Genomic DNA, 21,323 nt, shown 5'->3' with positions numbered 1-21,323 from the left:
TCTTTCAGGAGCCCTCATAGGGCAGGCCTGGTGGTAACAAAATCCCTCAGCATTTGCTTGTCTGGAAAAGATTTTATTTCTCCATCACTTATGAAGCTTAGATTGGCTGGATATGAAATTCTGGGTTGAAAATTCTTTTCTTTAAGGATGTTGAATATTGGCCCCCACTCTCTTCTCACTTGTAGAGTTTCTGCTGAGAAGTCCACTGTTAGTTTGATGGGCTTCCCTTTGTAGGTGACATGGCCTTTCTTTCTGGCTGCCCTTAACAGTTTTTCCTTCATTTTGACCTTGGAGAATATGATGACTATGTGTCTTGGGGTTGATCTTCTCATGGAATAGCTTAATGTTGTTCTATTTCCTGAATTTACATGTTGGCCTGTCTTGCTAGGTTGGGGAAGTTCTCCTGGATAATGTTTTGAAGTGTGTTTTCCAGCTTGTTTCCATTCTCCCCATCTTTTTCTGGTACTCCAGTCAATCATATGTTCAGTCTTTTTATGAATTCCCATATTTCTTGGAGGCTTTGTTCATTTTTTTTTCATTCTTTTTTCTCTAGTCTTGTCTGCATGCCTTATTTCAGCAAGGTGGTGTTGAAACTCTGATACACGTTCTTCTGCTTCATCGAATTGGCTATTGATAATTGTGTATGCTTTATGAAGTTCTCATGCTGTGTTTTTCAGCTCCATCACATTGCTTATGTTTTTCTCTAAACTGATTATTCTAGTTAGCAATTCCTCTAACGTTTTATCAGGGTTCTTATCTTCTTTGCATTGGGTTAGAACATGTTCCTTTAGCTCAGCGTAGTTTTTATTACCCATCTTCTGAGCCTATTTCTGTCAATTTGTTCATCTGATCCTCCGTCCAGTTCTGTACCCTTAATGTAGAGATGTTGCGATCATTTGAAAAAGAAGAAGCACTCTGGCCTTTTGGATTTTCAGGAGTTTTTTTGTTGATTCTTTCTCATCTTCTTGAGTTTATCTGGTTTTGTTCTTTGAGGATGCTGACTCTCGGATGGGGTTTCTGTGGGGGCTTTTTGTTGTTGTCGTTGATGCTGTTGTTGTTGCTTTCTGCTTGTGTTTTTTACTTTGAATAGTCAGGTCCCTCTTCTGTAGGGCTGCTGCAGTTTGCTAGGGGTTCACTTCAGGCCCTATTCATCTATTAGCTCCTGCAACTGGAGATGTCACTCAAGGAAGCTGCAGAACCACAAAGATGGGTGCCTGCTCCTTCTTCTAAGACCTCTGACCTCGAGGGGCACCAAACTGATGCCAGTAAAATCGTTCCTGTATAGAGTGTCTGACAACCCCTGTTGGAGGGTCTTACCCAGTTGAGTGGCACGAGGAACAGGACCCATTTAACAAAGCACTTTGTACTTTGGTGAAGGCGATATGCCTCACTGGGGGGAAACCCACTTGTCTGGGCTGCCTGGATTCCTCAGAACTACCAGGAGGAAAGGTTAAGTCTGCTGGTCTGCAGAGACCGTGGCCACCCCTCCCCCAGGGGCTTAGGCCCAGGGAGATCCAGATTCTGTCCCTGAGCCTCTGGCTGGAGTTGGAGATCCTGCAAGAAAGACCCACCCAATGAGGAAGGATGGGTCAGGGTCAGGCCTGAAGAGGCACTCTGACAGCAGACTGCCACAGCAAGTGTGTTGGGTGGTGGGGGACAAGTCTTGGGACCAAGCTGTCCAGCCTCCCTGGCTCCACCAGGGGAAAAGTGCAGCCTAGAGCTATAGAGATGGATGCCGCCCTTCCCCCACCCAAGTAGCTTAGTGTGTTGGGTAGTTGCTAGTCCCACTGCTGGCTGCTGCCCCTCCCGCAAGGAGCTTAAACAGCTTAGACAGCAGATGGCCGCAGCTGTGGTGCTGGTCGCCCCTCCCCCTGGGAGTTTAGTGGGCTTAAGCAGATCCCAGCTGAGAGGCTGTTGAGAACCTGCTCTTGAGGAAGGTTGTCTTTTGCTTTGTGGTATGCTTAGCATTCCTAGGCTCTGCTCACTACATGCTAATAGCACATCCAACAACTTGTGACAACCAAAAATATCTCCAGAGATTATAAAAGATCCTGTGGAAGGGGTGGGGGCTAGAAGAGAACCACTGATTTATACAGAAAAATGCACAAGCTATAAATTAACAGCATTGATTAGTTTTCATAATGTCAGTACAGCAGTGTAATGGATACACAGATCAAGAAATAAAACACTGTGAGCATCCCACCAAGCCCTTTCTTGCCCCGTTCACGTTACTACCTCCCATAAAGATAAACACTTTTATGGATTTTAAGACTATAGATTGGTTTTCTGTTTTTGAACTATATATATAAATGAAATTACACAAAATGTGCTTGTGTTGTTTTCAATCAACATTATTCTTTTGAGATCTATTCATATTGAGCATAATGATAATTCTTCTATTTTTATTGCCATATGTCATAATTTATTTATCTATTTTTCTGTTGAGGGACATTTTGTCTTTCTTAGGTCCATTTGTGGGAATATTTTAACTGAATTCAATTTCCTCTATTCAGATTTTTCACTTCTTGTGTCACTTTTCTTAGATTGATTTTTGAGGAATTTGTATGTTTTATCTAATTTTCCAAGAGTATTGGCAGAACATTTTTCGAAATATTATCTTAGTGGCTTTTAGTTATTGTAGAATCTATAATTATTTTACCCCCTTTCATTTCTGGTATTAGTAAATTGTGCTTTTTCATCTCCCTTGAATAATTATGGGTTATCATTTTACTATTCTTTTCAAAAATCACCATCAGGCAATATATATTTGCTATCTATAACTTCATTTTTTCTCTTATTTTCTCTTCTTATTTATCTTTATGCTTATTTTGCTGTTCTTTTCCTAACTTTATGATATTATATAATGTATATGAAATCTATACATCACTGAATTTCAACCTTTTTTTAAAAAAAGTTTCTATTATATACTTTTATTGGTTACAGAATTCTCTGTAGGCCAACCTTTAGCTTTATCTTACAAATTTGTTATTTCATATTCATTATAATTAAGCTCAGAGTATTTTTAATTTTCCTCGTAATATATTCTTTAACCATATGACCATTAAATAAAGTGTATTTCCAAATATTTGGGAATATTCTAATTTTTGCCATTTATTATTAACCTTAATTTTGCTGAAATAAGGCAGTATATCTTACTGAATTTGCTAGAATTTTCATTAGATTTTCTTTATATTCTGGCATATATTGGATTTTGGGAAAATTTTGATGTGCAGTTGTAAAATGTATGTTCTGTTGTGGTTGGCTGCATTATTTTACAAATATCAGTTACCTAAGATTGGTTAATTCTGTTGCTCAGATCTTTTTTCTTATTGACATTTTTTGCCTGGTTTTATCAATATTGAAAGCAATATGGAAGTATTTCACCTAGATTATGAACTTGTCTATTATTCCTTTTAGTTCTGACATTTTTAGCATTATATAATTTTTAGCTATGTTTTTAACTACATATACATTTACAATGGTTATATTTGCTGGGCAAACTGACCTTCTAGTCATTATGAAATTATCATCTTTATATCTGGCAATACTTTTTAAGTCTATTTTTTTCTGACATTAACACATCAGCAAGAGTTTTATTTTGATTTGTGATTCATTTTTTCTCTGTACTTTTATTTCAATGCTTCTTCATTCTTATATTTGTTATAGATCTCTTAGAACATTGTATAATTAGACTTTCTATTTTAATTGAGTCTGAAGTTTTTGTGTTTTAATTTGAATATTTAACCTGTTTACATTTAGTGTAATTATTGACATATTTGGTTTTATATCTCGAACTCACTATTTATTTTACATTTATCCATCTATTTATAGTCTCTTTTCTTGTTTTATAATTTTTTATTTTCTTTCCCTTTAGCATGTTAAATTATTTCACTACAGATTAAAATGCATCAATTATACATTATTGTCCATTTTACATTGGAACTTATACTATGTATCAAAAAATATAACAAAATTTATAACAAAAAAACATTAATTACATTAATGTCCATTTTACATTAGAACTTATACTGTGTATCAAAAAATATAACAAAATTAGAATATATTAATTCTACTTGTGGCCATTTCAGTGTTTGTGTTCTTGTTATATGAATTTTAATTCTTCACGTAATTTGGACCCAATACATTATTAAAAGTATTATTTTGTATAGTCAATTTCTATGCATATTTACTCATTTACTAACTTTATACATTGCTTTTCATTTTTTTGTGTATTTCCATGCTTCTTTCCAGCACTATTTCTCTTATGCTTAGAGATCTTCACTAAGCTTATTTTTGTGTATGTGTGTGTGTGGTGGTGTTGGGTGGGTGGGTGGGGGTTCTGGTGACAAATTTTCTAAATTTTTGTTTGTCTGGCAAAGTCTTTACCTTGATTTCATGTTTAAATGACAGTTTCGCTAGGTGTAGAATTGTACGTTGGCAGCTATTTTCTCTCAGCACTTTAAAGATGGCATTCCTTTGTCTTCTAGCCTCCATTATTTCTATTAGAATTGAGCTGGCTGTTAGTCTTACTGCAGCTGTTTTGAAGATAATATGTCTTTTTTCTCTCCAAGATCTTTGGCTCTTCTACTTTCTTATCTCTGCAAATCCTGATTGCCTAAGCAGCTGTGAACTACAATATTGTCTTTCTAGCTTCTTGAGATTTCCAAATATACACTAATTTTTCTGCCTTTTGGTTTTAGTCACCTGAATAGATTATCTGTTTCTTATCCATCACCAAAAAGATTAGCAAATACTGCAGGGGAAAAGAGTCTTTTAAAAGGTCAGTTTCTTATATTGTAATTCCTTTGTCTTTGAATTAATGGACTCTCAAGTATTGGTTGCCTCTGTAGTTTTCAGGTATCTTTCAATATCTTTTATCTGGACTTTTAGTTGTACTAATTGGAGTGTCTGTTTCTTCAATATTCCTAATACTTAAACTTTTGAATTAAAAAATGTTTTGTTAATTGAAAAAAATTACTTCTCTTTTTGTTTTTGTTTTTGTTTTTGTTTTGTTTCTGAGACAGAGTTTCACTCTTGTTGCCCAGGCTGGAGTACAATGGTGCGATCTTGGCTCACCGCAACCTCTGCCTCCCGGGTTCAAGTGATTCTCCTACCTCAGCCTCCTGAGTAGCTGGGATTACAGGCATGTGCCACCATGCCTGGCTAATTTTTTGTATTTTTAGTAGAGATGGGGTTTCTCCGTGTAGGTTAGGCTGGTCTTGAACTCCCAACCGCAGGTGATTCATCTGCCTTGGCCTCCCAAAGTGCTGGGATTACAGGCGTAAGCCACCACACCAAGCCTACTTCTCTTTTTAATTTCCTGAAGCATTTCCAAATTTAGGAGCTTAAGATGTCAGTTGGAAATAATGTAAGTTAATTGTGAATTATAATGTCTTGTTACATCAAAACTTTAGGGCCTGTAGTACTCATTTGAGGCCAGGCTTTAGAGTGGTTACAAATGCATAATCAAAAGTCTTAAGACAACAAAGATTTATTTCTCAACATATAAAGTGCAGTGTGTGTTTGTAAACCCTCCAGGCTGTCTGCAATACATGACTCTGGAAGCTAGGGTGCTCTATGCTGTGATGCTATCAAATCTTCATGGATTTTTCCAGGATCCTCAAAGTATGTGATGATAAAAAGTGAACCACTCACATTTTCTCTTAACTTCTCTGGCAGTGTCATATAAAACTTGCACTTTCAGCACATTAGCAGGAACTACACACATGGTCACAGGCTAACTGCAAGGGAGGTTGGAAAATATAAGGAAGCACATAAAATATTTAGCATTAGTATCTGTGCCAAAGTAATCATCTATTATATGTTGGCAGTAAAATGTTAGTGATAATTCTAATAGATCAGATAAAACAATAATAAATCTGTGTGGTCATTTATTTTTAGAGGGAATATTTTTATCAAACAAAGGGACCTGAGAAGACATTTAAATCTTTATTCCCCAAAACGTTGTTTCTCAGAATGCAGATGGAGCATTTATAATCTGATAGATCCATAGCAATTGAATTTCTATAGCAGTAACTTATTCTTAGGCAGGTAGTAAATGTAATACCTGGCTATTCCACTGTCTTAACCTTTTTTTTCTTTTAATTTTGGAGAGACAGGGTCTTGCTTTGTTGCCCAGGCTGGTCTCAAACTCTTGGCTTCAAGTGATCCTCTGGCCTCAGCCTCCCAAAGTGCTGGTATTACAGGCATGAGCCACTGTGTCCGGCCCCTTAATTCTTTAATAAGCTAGGGAGAAAAACAATTTGGCATTTTTGATGTTGCTTTTGTATGGAGAAAATTGAAGGTGAGTAGAAGTGCAAATTGAGGAAATGACATAAAATTATTTGTAGTCTCCTAAGTAATTTTGAGAAGAATAATTTGAAAACTACTAGTCTAATGAAACACAAATAAATATTTGAAAAGGCAGTGTAGAAACAAATTCTTTTTTATTCAGTTTTATGTGTCATGAGCTTCAGGAGTTGCTAAGTAGCCAAAAACATGCCATTCATAAGTCACCCTTGTATCTGCAGAAAATTTAAAAAATTAATAAAACAAACAAAAAAACCCACAGAAAAACACACAATAACATGCCATTCATTGAAACAGACTAGTGTTTCAAAGATCAGGAAAATGAGAAAAATTAATGTAATCATTCTTATGCTGCAGTAACTTTATGCATAAATAAAGACAATGCTTCATCAAAAGCAGATAGGGCTTGTGACTTTTTTGAAATTGTTTTTCAAATGTTGGTAATAAATTTTTATTAATTTATTCATGCATATATTGATACCACATGACTCCCCTTATGAAGAGAAGAATACTTTTCTAACCCATCTCTTGGTTTAGAGAAGTTTATTTTGAATTATGAGAGAAAAATTATCTAATGTATATATGGATAAAAGGTATGACCTTTGCAATATTAATATCATATTTTAGCCTAAATCTGTTGGACCCATCCAATGCTTCTATTTATATATTGCAATTACGAATATTGTCACCTTTCAGCAAAGGAATGGGGACTGTAATATTCTGAAACTTTTCCCAAAGTCCTTTAATGAGTAAATATTTAAGACATACATAGGTGTTTTCTGGGTAACTCAAATTACAGAGCTCATTTGATTTAAAATTTTTCAACCAGTGCATTTCACTTTGTATTAAGTGGATAAAAACACTAATTGCAATCACCTAAATTGGTTAGATAAATATTACTTATTAGAAAAGACTGTTAAAAATGATGCTGTTAGAAAATCTTTGAAAGACTCTATACAAATTATTTACCAAACATATGTATGTATATGTCTGTGAATGTATATATGTACATATTCATATAAAAGCAAGAGTAAGCATACATACTTTTAAAATAGAGGCATCAGATATAAATAGGTGAGAAATCTAGGAGTTCAAGTTTGCTAACAGAGTTACAGTTGAATAATTATTTATTTGCAAAGTCGGTATTATGCTCCTCCTCATGTGTGTGCATACAAGTATGTGTTTCCAACTCCCAAAACAAATCTACAAATGTTAAAGATAAGATGATATAAAAACTTTATACATTATTTTATGAAAACTGTGAAAATCTTTTAAGACTCATGAGAATAAATCTCCTGTTAAGATAAGATTGGCACTATAAAATGTAAGGGGATGATCAGGGTTATAATTGAAAAAGTGTAATAAAAGTGACACATCATTTTTTATGCCATAATATAGGATTCTTATATACCCCTACTCCCACAAAAACATAAAACCCACTTAGTTCAGAATATTCTACCATTTCTTAATTGTTACTCTGGTCACATTTCCCACCCTTAATCCTATTCTTTGAATCTTAAAAAAAAATCTGCCGAACACTAATTATTTAACCTTGCCTCCTACCTACTTTCCCTCTTTATTATGAGGTTTCTTAAGGGCTATAATGAGCTGTCCCCACACAAACAGGCCAAATTAGTGGATAATTACTGCTGGGCCCGTGAATGTTCTCACTCCTCCTTTCTTATAGTTTCACAACATTACCAGAATGGTCTGTCGCCTCCCTACCAATTAGGAACAATTACTACGTTATAACATTAGTGGTGGGAGGCTTATTATGTTCAAGGATATGTAAAAGTAAGGTAAGAGTAGGAGAGAACTGCAAGGCCAAAAGGGGTCACTGTCACATGAGGGATATCAAAAGTTTGATAGTTTTAATTTCACTTTTTTAGGAATACAGCTGCAAAGATTTATATGAACTCTAATAGATGAAAGTGAACATCATACATTGCTGAGGTTGTGTTTTTCTCCTTTTGTTCAGGATATCTCATTTTGATGGCTTGAGTTTTCAAAATCATGGAAATGACTCTACATCCTTCTATGGGAGCAAAAAGGGTTATTTATTTTTTTGGTTTCCTAGTAAACATGTCAACATATCTGTGTGTTTGTGTGTGTGTGTGTGTGTGCATGCTCACACACATGTGGAGAGTATGGTCTTGGCATCTGAATTTAGTTTCTTAAGCTATGTCAAGGATGCCATTGAAAAGTAAAGTACTGTGATTCAGAAGTGTAGGTAACAAACATTCCTTTTCAATCTGTATTTAAATAGGAAATTGTAGATCAAGATAAACCTGCATCGAATCTTCAGAATGAAGTGTTTTGAAAGATTTTCAAGACTGCTCAATGGGTACTAAATTACAGTTGGATAGGAAGTATAAGTTCCAGTGTTCTATTGCACAGTAGGATGACTATGGTTAACAATATCGTATTGTATATTTCAAAATAGCTATGAGAGAGGACTTTGAATGTTCTCACCACAAATAAATGACAAATGCATGAGACTATGAGTATGCTGAATACCTTGGTTTGAATTGTATACAATGTATACATGTATTGAAACATCACACTCTACCCATAAATATGTACAATTATATGCCAATTATAAACAAAAGTTTAAAAATGTTTACTATATATGCAGTTGACTTTTCTCTTTCTGGAGAGATGGAGCATAAAAACCTGTTCATAAATTCTTTATTTTTTGATGCAATATTCTTATTACTTCTGTAAAACATTTTTTGAGGTTGTGAGTGATATTTATTTGGCAGTAAGAGGAATAGAAATGAAGTCAGGGTTCACCCTAACAGCAAAAATAAATTAATAAAATAAAAGGCTCACATGGTGCTGTGTATGGATGCTCTCTTTCATTCAGGGTATATGCCAGAAATTCACTGAAATGTGATGCATGTTAATGCATCTGGCCTTACCGTCCCTTTTGACACTTGGTTCCTGTTAAGGCCTCCGCTCCATGGTCAGAGAACACAATCCTAAATCTTTCTTTCGATGGCATCTTAATTAGTCTAGCTGATTCATGCTTCAAAAAAAGGAGCAACATGGAAACCCTCACAGGATGGAGAAGAAACCATCTAACTTGAATATTTATTTCAAGTAAAACAAGAAACTATTCTAGATACCCCTGACAGGAGAAAATTTATAGATGAAATCGGTAACCAACTTTGACAGTAGTGTCAGAAAGCATGACAATAGAGAGACTGTTATTATTATTATTATTATTATTATTATGGAATAAAAAGACTACTGTTGTCAAAATTGGAATTGTCATTTTAGCTGAGTGGTAAGAATGAAAAATGCATTTCAGAGAGTTAATAAAGGATTAGCTTGAAAGAAAGTGAAACCTGAGGTTATGAACCACACATATGAAAAGTTTCATAATTAAAAGGAAAAAAAACTTCAAGAGTACTAAATAAAATAATTTTGCAGAATGAGGTTTTGTATATTTGAAGGCAGAAAAGGAGAAACTAAATGAAGAAGGAGAGTAAAGAATTATAAAGGTATGGAATCTAAGGTGTGTATTACCTTCCACAATTGGAACGTATTTACATACACACGTTCTTTTATACTGGTTAAGAAGTAATAAAAAATGAGAACAATAACAGAAGTATCCTGAGATAAGAGGACATATATTGAGGGGGCTCTTTCTTTTCAGTGAATTAGAAAGCAAAGACTGTGTCTCATTTAGAAAATTGAAGCACATTCTGGAGAAAAAAATGTTGCATAAGGATGTAGCCTTGACTGACAAGCAACTTAAAAAAACATCAAGATCAATAGTAACTCTCTGGTTGTCTGGAACTAATAGACAATTCAGTTGTTCAATTAAAAACATCAAACAGTACGTTCTTTGTAATTCATTGCAAATAATTAGTAGATTGACTGCATTTTTTTATTGTGTGTGTGTGCATCAAATACCCATGATCACAATATTGTCTCTCTAGATAGAACCAAAGTTGACTGAATCAAATGTTCATTATGTTGTAGTTATTAAACAAGTTCTATACATTACCTAACAATACAATACTTATCTTTTATGGAAACTCAGTTTCATAGAGGCTCCAAGTTTCCATTTCCGCCAACATTTAATCTTTTAATAGTTCCTCAATATTAAAAATTTTTTATGGCGTTTGTCTCAAAGAAATAAAAACTTATGTTCACACAAAAGCCTAATCGTTAATGTTCAGAACAGCTTTATTCATAATAGCCTCAAATTATGAATTATGAATTTGAGAAACAACCCAAACGTCCTCCCATGTGTGAATAAACAGACACATTCATGCCATGGAATACTATTGAGCAATAAAAAGGAACCACTATTGCTACACTCAATAACTTGGATGGATCTCAAGAGTATTACACTGAATTTAAAAAAAAGTCAATCTCAAATGGTTACGTAGCATGTGATTTCATTTATAATACATTTTTAAATGGCATAAAATGCAGAATAGATTAGTGGTTGCTGGGGATTAAGGAGTTAAGGGGGAAAAGATATGGCTATGGCAAAAAATAGTAGCACACAGAGTACTTAGGATGGAACTGTTCTGTATATTATGGTAATAATAATAGAAATCTACAAATGTGATAATATTACAAAGAACCAAATGCACACACAAACACAAATGAGTGCAGCCAGGCGCAGTGGCACATACCTATAATCCTAGCAATTTGGGAGACTGAGGCAGGAGGATCACTTGAGCCCAGGAGTTAGAGACCAGCCTGAGCAATGGTGAAACTGGTCTCTACAAAAAATTAGCTGGGCATGGTGGTGTGTGCCTTTGGTCCCAGCTAGTGGAGAGGCTGAGGTGGGAGGATTGCTTGAACCCAGGAGGTTGAGGCTGCAGTGAGCCATGACTGCACCACTGAACTCCAGCCTGGGCGACAGAGTGAGACCCTGTCTCAAAAATAGATAAATAAATAAAAGTGCATGTAAACGTGGTGAGATCTGAATAGGGTTGATGGATTTCATTGATATCAATTTTCAAGTTGTAATACTGTGCTATAGGTATACAAAATATTACCATACAATCATGCATAGACTTTTTCTGTCATATTTCTTATAATATATATAAATCTACAATTATCTCAAATTTAAAAATATTAAAAATAAATATACTGTTCATGTTCAAGAGCAAAAGAGGTAAATTCTAGCTAAGAGACTAGGCCAAGACTAATGGAGAGAGTGTTATTTGAGCTAGCATTAGAAGTTGAATATGATCTTTGTAAGTGGAGAATCATGTAGAACAAAATATTTCAGTAATGAGAAGAGAACAGGCCAAAGTACTGCATTAGCAATAGTTGTTCATTATTTTAATAATTATTTATTGAGAATTACTAGATGTCATGCATTTTGTGCAGGATATTGAGAATATAAAGTAAGCAAAACTGTATTTCCATGAAAATTGTATATTCCTAGAGTGTATATTCATGGAAATTTCAAATTGCTAGTTTAATATAATCCAGTATTGTACAAATGTATGTAAAATTTTCACTCCAAGTATTATGGAGAACAATATGGAAGAGAACAATTTTCAAAGATGTGCAGTCATGTAGCCAGAGGAACTGGTAATGAATTTAATTTTAATGAAAAAAAGGCATGTAGAATAATAAATACAATTAAATGTCAGAAGTTTATGTTATTGACACATGTTGCCTAGACTGGAGTGCAGTGGCATGATCTTGGTTCACTGCAACCTCTGCCTCCTGGGTTCAGGAAATTCTCGTGCCTTAGCCAGCTGAGTATTTGGGATTACAGGTGTGTGTCACCACGCCTGGCTGACTTTTGTATATTTTAGTAGAAATGGGGTTTCACCATGTTGGCCAGGCTGGTTTCAAACTCCTGGCCTCAAGTGATCCGCCTGCCTCAGCTTCCCAAAGGGCTGGGATTAAAGGTGTGAGCCACCATATCTGGCTGAATTCCTGGAACTTCAGTGAAAAGACTGACTGATTTGCCAATCTGCTAACCCAAGTAGAACAGAAACTAATTAAATACCAAGAAGATACTTTGCCACTTTTCATGCTAAAACAGCCAATACTGAAATTGTTTAGATATACAATTTGAATGAACTCCGTGGTCTAAGTTAAATTATCTATGATAAGCCATCAGTTGTCAGTGCTATGCACCTAAATTGGGGAAACAACTGGTATTCAAAAGGACATAAGTCCAATGTCAAGCATGGAGAACCAGGACGGCTGCCTTATCCTTCCTGAGTCCTGCATTCCATGACTCATCATGAAAATGATAAAAATGATCCAAATTAAATATATATTGCTGTGGTAGCTTATAAACTGCTAAAATAGTGTATGACCAATGTTTGGTTTGTCAAACCAATATTCCTGGGAACACAAAGCTTCAGGTACATTCCACAACGTGATAAGCCACTTAAACATTTATAGAGGGATATCATTCAGTTGTCATTTTCAGCACATGTTTTCTGGTTCTATAAAAGATTTTCCATTCAAGAGAGCTGATGTTATAACAGTAGCTTATTATGCCACTGTGTATTTTCACCAGTTACAGAAAGCTTTTCATGGTTCACTGACTGAGGACAATCAACCCCTTCATAATCCATAACCCAAAGATTGAACTGTCTGAGAACACCAGAGAAAGACTGCTCCTGCCATCCACATTGCAGCAAACCTTCAGGACCTTGAACCTTAGGTTCATAGTCTTACAACTCAGAAGCATCCCTCCACACTCTCAAAACTGGACATCCTTGGGAACCCTTAAGGTAAAGCTAACCAGGGAAGATTTTCTGCCCAGAAGATCGCATCCTTTTTCCCAGGATCACAGAAGCTTTTTCCCAAGATGACAGATCAAGACTTCTCTTGTACCATGAGACTCTTATCTTTGAATTTTTCCCCTTGCTATGCCTCTATAAACAATAGAAGTAAAAATGGAATCTGTTGTGTGCACTCATGGGGTATACTTTTATTTGTGAAGGATGCTGCAGCCAGACTTATACATGGATAACAGATATGGTTTGGCTCTGTGTCCCCACCCAAAACTCATGTTGAATTGTAATCCCCAGTGTTTGTGAGGACTGCTGGGAGGTGATTGGATCATGGTTGTGGTTTCTAATGGTTTAACATGATCCCTTTAGTTACCGTCTTGTGATATATTTCTCATGAGGTCTGGTTGTTTAAAAGTGTGTGGAACCTTCCCGTTCACTCTTTCTCCTGCTCTGACAAGTGAAGATGTGACTGCTTTTCCTTCAACTTCTGCCATGATTGTAAATTTCCTGAGGCCTCTTCAGCCATGCTTCCTGTACAACCTGCAGAACTGTGCGTCAATTAAACCACTTTTTTTTTTCATAAAGTACCCAGTCTCAGGTACTTCTTTATAGCAATACAAGAACAGACTAATACAATAAACTTATGCCTTGATAGATGGAAGATGAAGGCCCAATGTAGGTGAGAAATTTTAATGGTATGTACATTGCTCCATAATCAGTCAGAAAGAACTCCTCTCAACCTACAGTGTGGGTTAAAAGAACATTGCCAGAAGGTCATCATTCTTCTAGAAGGGCATCATTTGTTAGGTCCTTTTTTCCATAGTTAGTAAAGGAGGCAGTGATTAGAAATTCGTTCCTCACCATAGGCTCCATAGCAGATTCTCCTGTAAGAGCTATGATTACACAACAGACTTTAAATTATCTCATGAAAGTGATGCTGAATAATATAATTGCTCTAGATTACTTCCTGGCTAAACAGAGAAGGAACCATGCAGTTGCTGGCACTTGTTGCCCATGGAGAAATATATCACATTGGGTATTACAGAGATTAAATAGTAGGGGATTAACGAAGAGACTGCTTAGTTAAAGCAAGTAGACTCTTTATCTAGCTCATTCTTTGATCTATTGATTTTAGTTTGTTTGCTTTATGGAGACCCTGGGTAAGAAGCATACTCCAAACTCTTGGTATTATCCTCCTGATAGTCATAATAGTAGTCTCCCTGGTGCACTGTGGTCTCTGAAAAGCTTTACAAGTTTGCATGCAGCCATCTCTAGAGTATCAAGTGGTCTCTCTTCAACTGTAATGACAAGAGTGAAAAAATGTGTGACCATGAGTGTACCATAACCTGTAAATGACATTCTGAGACTGGAAATCCAAAATGATGGTAACTGAGAGTGGCACTAAGGCCATAAGTGTTGGTCACACTCTTACCTAAGGAGAATTTGACTAAATGGGGGATATTTTTTAAAGACAATTATTGGAGGCCATTGTTTTGGACTGAGCTCATGCAGTAGGCCCCAAAAGACCAGATCAAACCAAAATGGAGTCACTTATGCTAAATGTGACATAATCAAACTAAGACTTTAAGGAAACACATAGATCCTAGAAAAGACATGTTTAGGGTTTTTTTTTTTTTTTTTTTTTTTTCTGTAAACAGGATGTTCCGGCATAAAGAGATACCCTCTACTGGAACCCTTTTAAAACAATGACCCGAAGTCCTTGTTCCCATCTTACAAAACCGGTAGTTCTATTTTCCAGTGGGTTTCAAGAGCAAATAAGTACAGTTACAATGATGATAGTGCCATCAATCACTAAACTTTTGGTCATCCTCTCAAAATTGAGAGGATGACCAAAAGGAGGGGATTGTTAAATCAAGTTTAGTCTAAAACTGCCTCCTTACATATTTTAAGTTTGGCCTAAAAGTTTCTCTGTACATCATGAATCATAGCCTAAATAGAAGTGTAAACAGACTAAACTGTACTCTTGTGCCAATCACTGAATTTTGGTCAATCAAATGTGGCCAACTGTTTAAATCGTGTTCAACTAAGACAAACACCGAGCTATAACCAATACAGCAGTTTCTGTACCTCACTTCTGATTTGTGTACATCACTTTCCTTTTTCTGTCCATAAATCTTCTACCACATGGCTGCACCAGAGTCTCTGAGCCTACTCTGGTGTGGGAGGCTGCCTGATTTGCAAATTGTTCTTTGCTCAGTTAAACTCTTTAATTGGGCTGAAGTTTTTCTTTTACCATAAGGAAACTTTTTGTATAATTTAAAAATCTTAAAATTATTTTTAATGTTCCTTTGATGTTTGGGTCATTTCCAATTACTAGAGGGTTATGATATGGGAACACATGTTTTAAAAAATTATGGAATGTTTTCAGCTATCAAATGCTAACATCTGATAGTTGTTCAGGATTTATTGCTTCCTAGACTTTCACTAAAATTTAAGGTTATAATTCTGTATATAAAATGTGCTAAAGAAGATGTGTTTTTATTGAGGAAAGGAGTAATTTTATCTAATTCAGAAATTATCTGTTTATTCAAATTATGAATTATGAAAATTTTTGTAATAAAATAAAATGACTGGTTATCAAAAAGAAAAGAATTTAGGACAAAATAGAAAGTCAAAGCATGTCATAGATGGTCCGTGTAAGTCATATGTACATTTATTCCTGTTTCTCTCTGTGTTTATCTTCATGTACATTCAGAGAAAATAGGAACTTGAAAAAGTTTAGTTAATAAAACATTCAAGACAAGATAGAAAATTGGAAAAATTCAACTAATTAACATTGCTCATAATCAAAGCTCCTAATCTTGATAAAGGTAAAATATGAAATAATGTAAAGAAATATGCTGGTGTTTGAAAATTTCTTTTTAGTATAGGTAAGCACAAAGCCAGATTTACCGTGGAAACAAATTTCATAAAGATGCTTTCATCGTTTTGTTTCATACTGTATTTGCTATTCTGCATAGATAGTACTAGCACTAAAATGTTTACTGGTTATGTGCTTGAAGTAAACTTCTTAATTGCACAAAATGTATGTGGTGTTGGAAGACTTAAAGACGTTAATTTATGTATCAGGAACAAAATATTCATCTTTTTTTGTATTTTCTTTTTTAGACTCTGGGTAACACTGTAGCCTCTAAGGTAAACTGAGTAGGAGAAAAATTTGGGGTTAGTTTTCTGTTTAGTTGATTTTGCTTTTAATTTCCATTTGTTTACTCTTTGATCTCCTTTGCGTTTCACTTATATATACATATATAAAACCACTATTTTATTTTTTACTTTCTGCTGGAAGGCTTGTATTTGGTTCCATGAATTGTCATTTGTTTCCTATGCATTTCCAGCAACTCATCATTTGCTCTATTTATGTAAAATTCCCAAGCTACCTTTGTCAAGCCTCCAAAAAATGATACTACACACCAGCTATTTAAAACTGGATTGGTTTTGCTTACTTCTGATGATCTAGAGAGCTATAAATGCTTTAAGTTTCCTGGAAAAGAAAATAGGCTTATCTTCATAAGTTCTGAACAGAAATAGTACATATATTTTACAGAACAGAAATAGCACACATATTTTATTATTTGGAAAAGTAGGTGAGAGTAGAAATGTTTAAATGCTGTTTATTTCCAAGGTAATTAAATTAAATCAGTAATTTGAATTGGATTCAGATCTTCTCCTTTAGGTAATGAGGAAAAACTGTGTTATGGTTACACTGTTGTAATAATCAGGAAAGATAGGCCTTATCCTTAAGAATATTGTATTCCTATATGATTGAAGAGAGAGATTGTGTTGCAGAAGAAAACTATAGAATTAGATTAACCATTAATTCATGGGTGGCCACGTTTGGAGCTGTCCACAACACCTCTCTTCATCAGAAAGCAGCCAGAGAAATTGATACCAGATTCTTAATAAATAGAAAAGGGGAGACTGAAACCAGCCCAATTGTCCTGTAGAACTGATCTTTACAATTCCTTCTGAATAAACATAGAAATTGACCTTCCCAATATTAAAAATTGAGAAAGTTTCATTTGTGTAATCTGAGTTCCTTTCTCAGGAAAATAGCCATCAGTCCTCCCAGATGGTATCAAAGAACTGAAACTTAGCAAATCACTGAAACTAGACAATAAGTCACCAGGCCCCTCACCTGTCATAATCTTCAACTGATTATCTGCTTCCTGTTGACCAACATGTCTTCCTTATCCCTCCCTAACTGCTGTTTTCTTGCACATAGTTACATTTCTTCACTGCATTATAAACCCCTAATTTCAGTCAGTTGAGGAGATATGAGATTGTTCCCCCATCTCATCTGTAGCACCTGATTAAAGCCTTCTTCCCAGGCAATACTCATTGTCTCAGTGATTGGCTTTCTGTGTGGCAAGCAGCAGGGCCTGGAACAAACCCCTGGTGTTTCAGTAACGATGCTACTTCAAAGTGCCTCAGAATATAAACACAATCAAAGTATGGGAAATGTGTGGTTGGTTGATATTATGTTTTTGTTACCTGAAGAAATAAATGGCAATGTTATATAGATACTGGATTTGAAAATTTTAAAAATTAAAGAAATATATATATATATATTTGCACCAGAGTAGGATTAAGAGGGGGAGTTGAGTTGGTATCCAATCTCAATTCTCTCTCTTTATGTATATATAAATTTATAATTTAAATAGTTCTTCATAAAATTAATATAATTGATAATTAAAGTAAATAATAATTATAATTATAAAATGATTTATAAAATTATCTAAATTAATATAATTTCATATTTATATAAATATTTCTCTCTTGCATAAATATAAAATTATATATTTTTTATTTTTGTACACTTCAGTTGAGATTTTGGGATGTCCTTGAAGAACAGGTCATTTTAGAACTAAAATCTACAAGGGATGGAGACCAGCTGTACTTCACTGCTGGTGTAAGAACAGAGGGTGAGGTGAAGGCTCTCGCATGACACAAACTCTAATTGCAGAACTTGGACTCCAGCTCCTGATAGAACAAAGGTCAGTGCTCCTGTTGTCATGCAGCACATAAATTTTATAGTTTCAGGACAAGGGCCTTTTTCCTAAAGTCTAATACCTAGCCCAGTTAGATCCCTGTGCACTATCCAGAATATAATGGGTCTGGTTATACTCTCTCATTTATTTGACAGGTTTTTACCTTTTACTTTAATTATTGATGATTGCCTGAAGTATGCCTGGAATCGTTGAGTACTTTGGAAGCTAAATTTAGAAAAGCCCCAGTGTCCTCTTTTATAGCCATTTGTTTCCCCAACATAGGCTATACACTGTAGTGAGTGGTTCTTGGTTCAGTCTCAAAATCCTCTAGTTTCCTGCTCTGTGCATATTGATTTGTTTCCAGTTTGTCCCTTGACTGTTCCAAGGATAGTCTATATGCAAAATCCTGCACACAAAACTCATGTATAAGAAAGTGTATTTTTCCCTGAAAAAATTTTCACTTGTTCTGGAAATGGGAAAGGACTTGGGACTGAGAGAAGGGCAGAATTTCCTCTGTTCTGGGGGCAGGAAAATGTGAAAGAGGATTCTAGAAGCAAATGTAGCTGAGAGTGGACGCCACCTCAATTTCCCTTCCTAATCCTACTCTGGTGCTAAAGGCTTAATTTGGGAAAAATAGTTCAGCAGGGCTCACTCCTGCTGCCAGTACCTGAGATCCTGGGATCCCTGAGCAGAGGGTAACAGAGGAAAGTGAATGGCTGGGGACTTCACTCACTTTGTCTTGTGACTTTAAGTGGGTAATTATAGAAAAATTTAAAGCACTAATGGAGGAGAAAAAAATGATTGCTACCATAAATTGTATGTTGCAAACATCATCTGTCTCATAAGAAATTGATCAGTTTGTAATTATATTATTTGGCATTATTATTCTAAGTTCACATGGGAAGAAATTGAAACCTAGGGCTATTAAGATACTTGCCCAAATTTGCCCAGTAGATATGGGCCAGCGTCAGGGCACGGATTTAGTTTCTTCAATTCCAATCCATGTTCTTAATTCTCCTATTATGCTGCCACCCGAGGAAAGTGGCAACAGGCCTCAATTTCCACAACTGTCAAAGGGGGTGATTGGACTTTAAGTGCTTTAGTGTCTCTAGCACTAATATGCTATCATTTTTCTGGAGACTTACAGCAACATTATTCCCATATAAAACACCTGCAAAAGCACTATTTGTGAGCTTGCCATCTGTTTTCAGCAGAAAGCTTACATTTATTTCCCCATGGAGTAATGTACTAAGAAATTTTTTTGTAGGTTGGTGTTTATGATAAAGTATTTCATATGATTTTATGTTTTTAATATGTCACATTAAATCTTAAGAAAGTAATGGATAAAAAGAGAACAAATATCTCGTAAGGAGACTAAATTGAATTGCCTTCTGTTCTAGGTTATGCACATGACTAAAAAGAAAACTATGATTGTTATTACAAAACACACGAGAGTCCAAGAATATTTTCAAGCATCTAAATGATGCATGTTAGTGATTACTATAAGACTTAAAAATGGAATAAAGTTTACAAAAGTCTGAAGAAATAAGTTGATAAGTAATTTTCAAATTTTCAACCCCACAAATTTTTTACAATATTTATAACACTTCGGTGGTGTTTTTATTTTTACATTCATTTTTAAAATCTAGAATCCACATTTAGAGTATCACGTGTTATCATTTTATTTGGTTTAAATGACTTCCTTGGATTTTTTTTATATTCTTCCCTCACTCTACCGGAAATTTTCCAAGAAAACAAAAAGTTGAATATGGAGCCCGATAGATGCCCAGGCACTACATTTGATGTGTATTATTTTCAATAATAATCAATACTTTTGCTTAGGCAACGAGTTTTACCTGGGTGTAGAAACAGAGCACTGAAGAGCTGCGACTCATCAAGCGAAATCAGATCAACCACTCTGTTCTTCTTTGGGCCATTTAATCCTACTCTGTGCAATCATGTTATCTGCCAACGCTCCGGTAATAACAAAAGCCCTCTGATAGGCCAGGTGCAGTGGCTCACGCCTGTAATCCCAGCACTTCAGGAGGCTGAGGCAGGCAGGTGCATCATGAGGTCAGGAGATCAAGACCATCCTGGCTAACACGGTGAAACCCTGTCTCTACTAAAAAATACAAAAAATTAGCTGGGCATGGTGGCGGGCACCTGTAGTCCCAGCTACATGGGAGGCTGAGGCAGGAGAATTGTCTGAACCCAGGAGGCGGAGCTTGCAGTAAGCCAAGACAGTGCCATTGCACTCCAGCCTGGGCGACAGAGCCAGACTCCATCTCAAAAAAAAAAAAGGTCTTCTGATAACTTTTAGTAACAAATAACTAAACTCTCAGTTCACTGATTAATATATATGGCACAAGTGCTGTCTAATAGAAAATTTTAATATCTGCACTGTCCAATAAAGTAGCTGCAAGTAGTTATTGAGTATTTGAAATCTGGCTAGTGTGACTGATAAGCTGGATTTTTAACCTTGTTTAATTTTAATTATTTTAAATTTAAATTTAAGTGGTTGCATGCTGCTAGTGGTTACTGAATTGGCTAGTTTAGGTTTAGACCAGAGTGATCTTTAAAACCTCCAAAATTTCAAACGTCAAACTCATAGAGGCAAACAGCAGAACAGTGGTTGACAGGCATGGTGGGGAGCACAGAGCAGCTCAGGAAATTTGGTCAAAGGGTACAAACTTTATTATAAGATGAATAATTTCTGGGCATCTAATGTATAGAATAGTGACCTTAGTTACTAATACTGTATTGTTTACTTGAACTTTGTTAAGATAGCAGATTATAAGTGTCCTCAACTCTCACCACACTCCACAATGGCAACTATGGGTGGTGAAGGATATGTTAATTACACTGTGATAGTCAATATATAATGTACAAGCATATTAAATCATCATGTGTGTACCTTGATTATATATAATTTTCATTTGTCAATTAAATATTTTAAAATTTAAAAAGAGCCTCTCAGCTGGGTGCAGTGGCTCACGCCTGTATTCCCAGAACTTTGGGAGGCCGAGGTGGGCTGATCACCTGAGGTCAGGAGTTTGAAATCAGCCTGGCCAACATGGCAAAGCCCCATCTCTGCTGTCTGTACTAAAAATACAAAAATTAGCCAGGTGTGGTGACGGACACCTGTAATCCCAGCTACTCAGGGATGCTGAGGCACGACAATTGCTTGAACCCAGGAAGCAGAGGTTGCAGTGAGCTGAGATTACACCACTGCACTCCAGCCTGGACAACAGAGGGAGACTCCACCTTA

The 21,323-nt window shown here is 35.6% G+C and overlaps 2 long non-coding RNA genes across 2 annotated transcripts in view; one reads left to right on the top strand and one right to left on the bottom strand.

The window, feature by feature from the left end:
* The window catches only part of LOC129533517 (uncharacterized), a 311,392-nt gene that overhangs the window by 250,724 nt on the left and 39,345 nt on the right, over positions 1-21,323 (top strand). The gene's annotated exons all lie outside the window — the stretch shown is intronic.
* Positions 5,673-21,323, bottom strand: part of LOC129533518 (uncharacterized) — a 78,041-nt gene continuing 62,390 nt past the window's right edge. The window contains exons 3-4 of the long non-coding RNA XR_008679800.2: positions 6,068-6,246; positions 5,673-5,741 (exon numbers count right to left, since the gene is read on the bottom strand). This is a non-coding gene — a long non-coding RNA (uncharacterized lncRNA). The remainder of the gene's footprint in view (positions 5,742-6,067; positions 6,247-21,323) is intronic.

This window comes from Gorilla gorilla, chromosome 4 (genome assembly GCF_029281585.2).
Source record: "Gorilla gorilla gorilla isolate KB3781 chromosome 4, NHGRI_mGorGor1-v2.1_pri, whole genome shotgun sequence".
Taxonomy (NCBI): Eukaryota; Metazoa; Chordata; class Mammalia; order Primates; family Hominidae; genus Gorilla; species Gorilla gorilla.
Note: the sequence above shows the minus strand (reverse complement) of the source record. Positions and strands in the feature narration are given on the sequence as shown.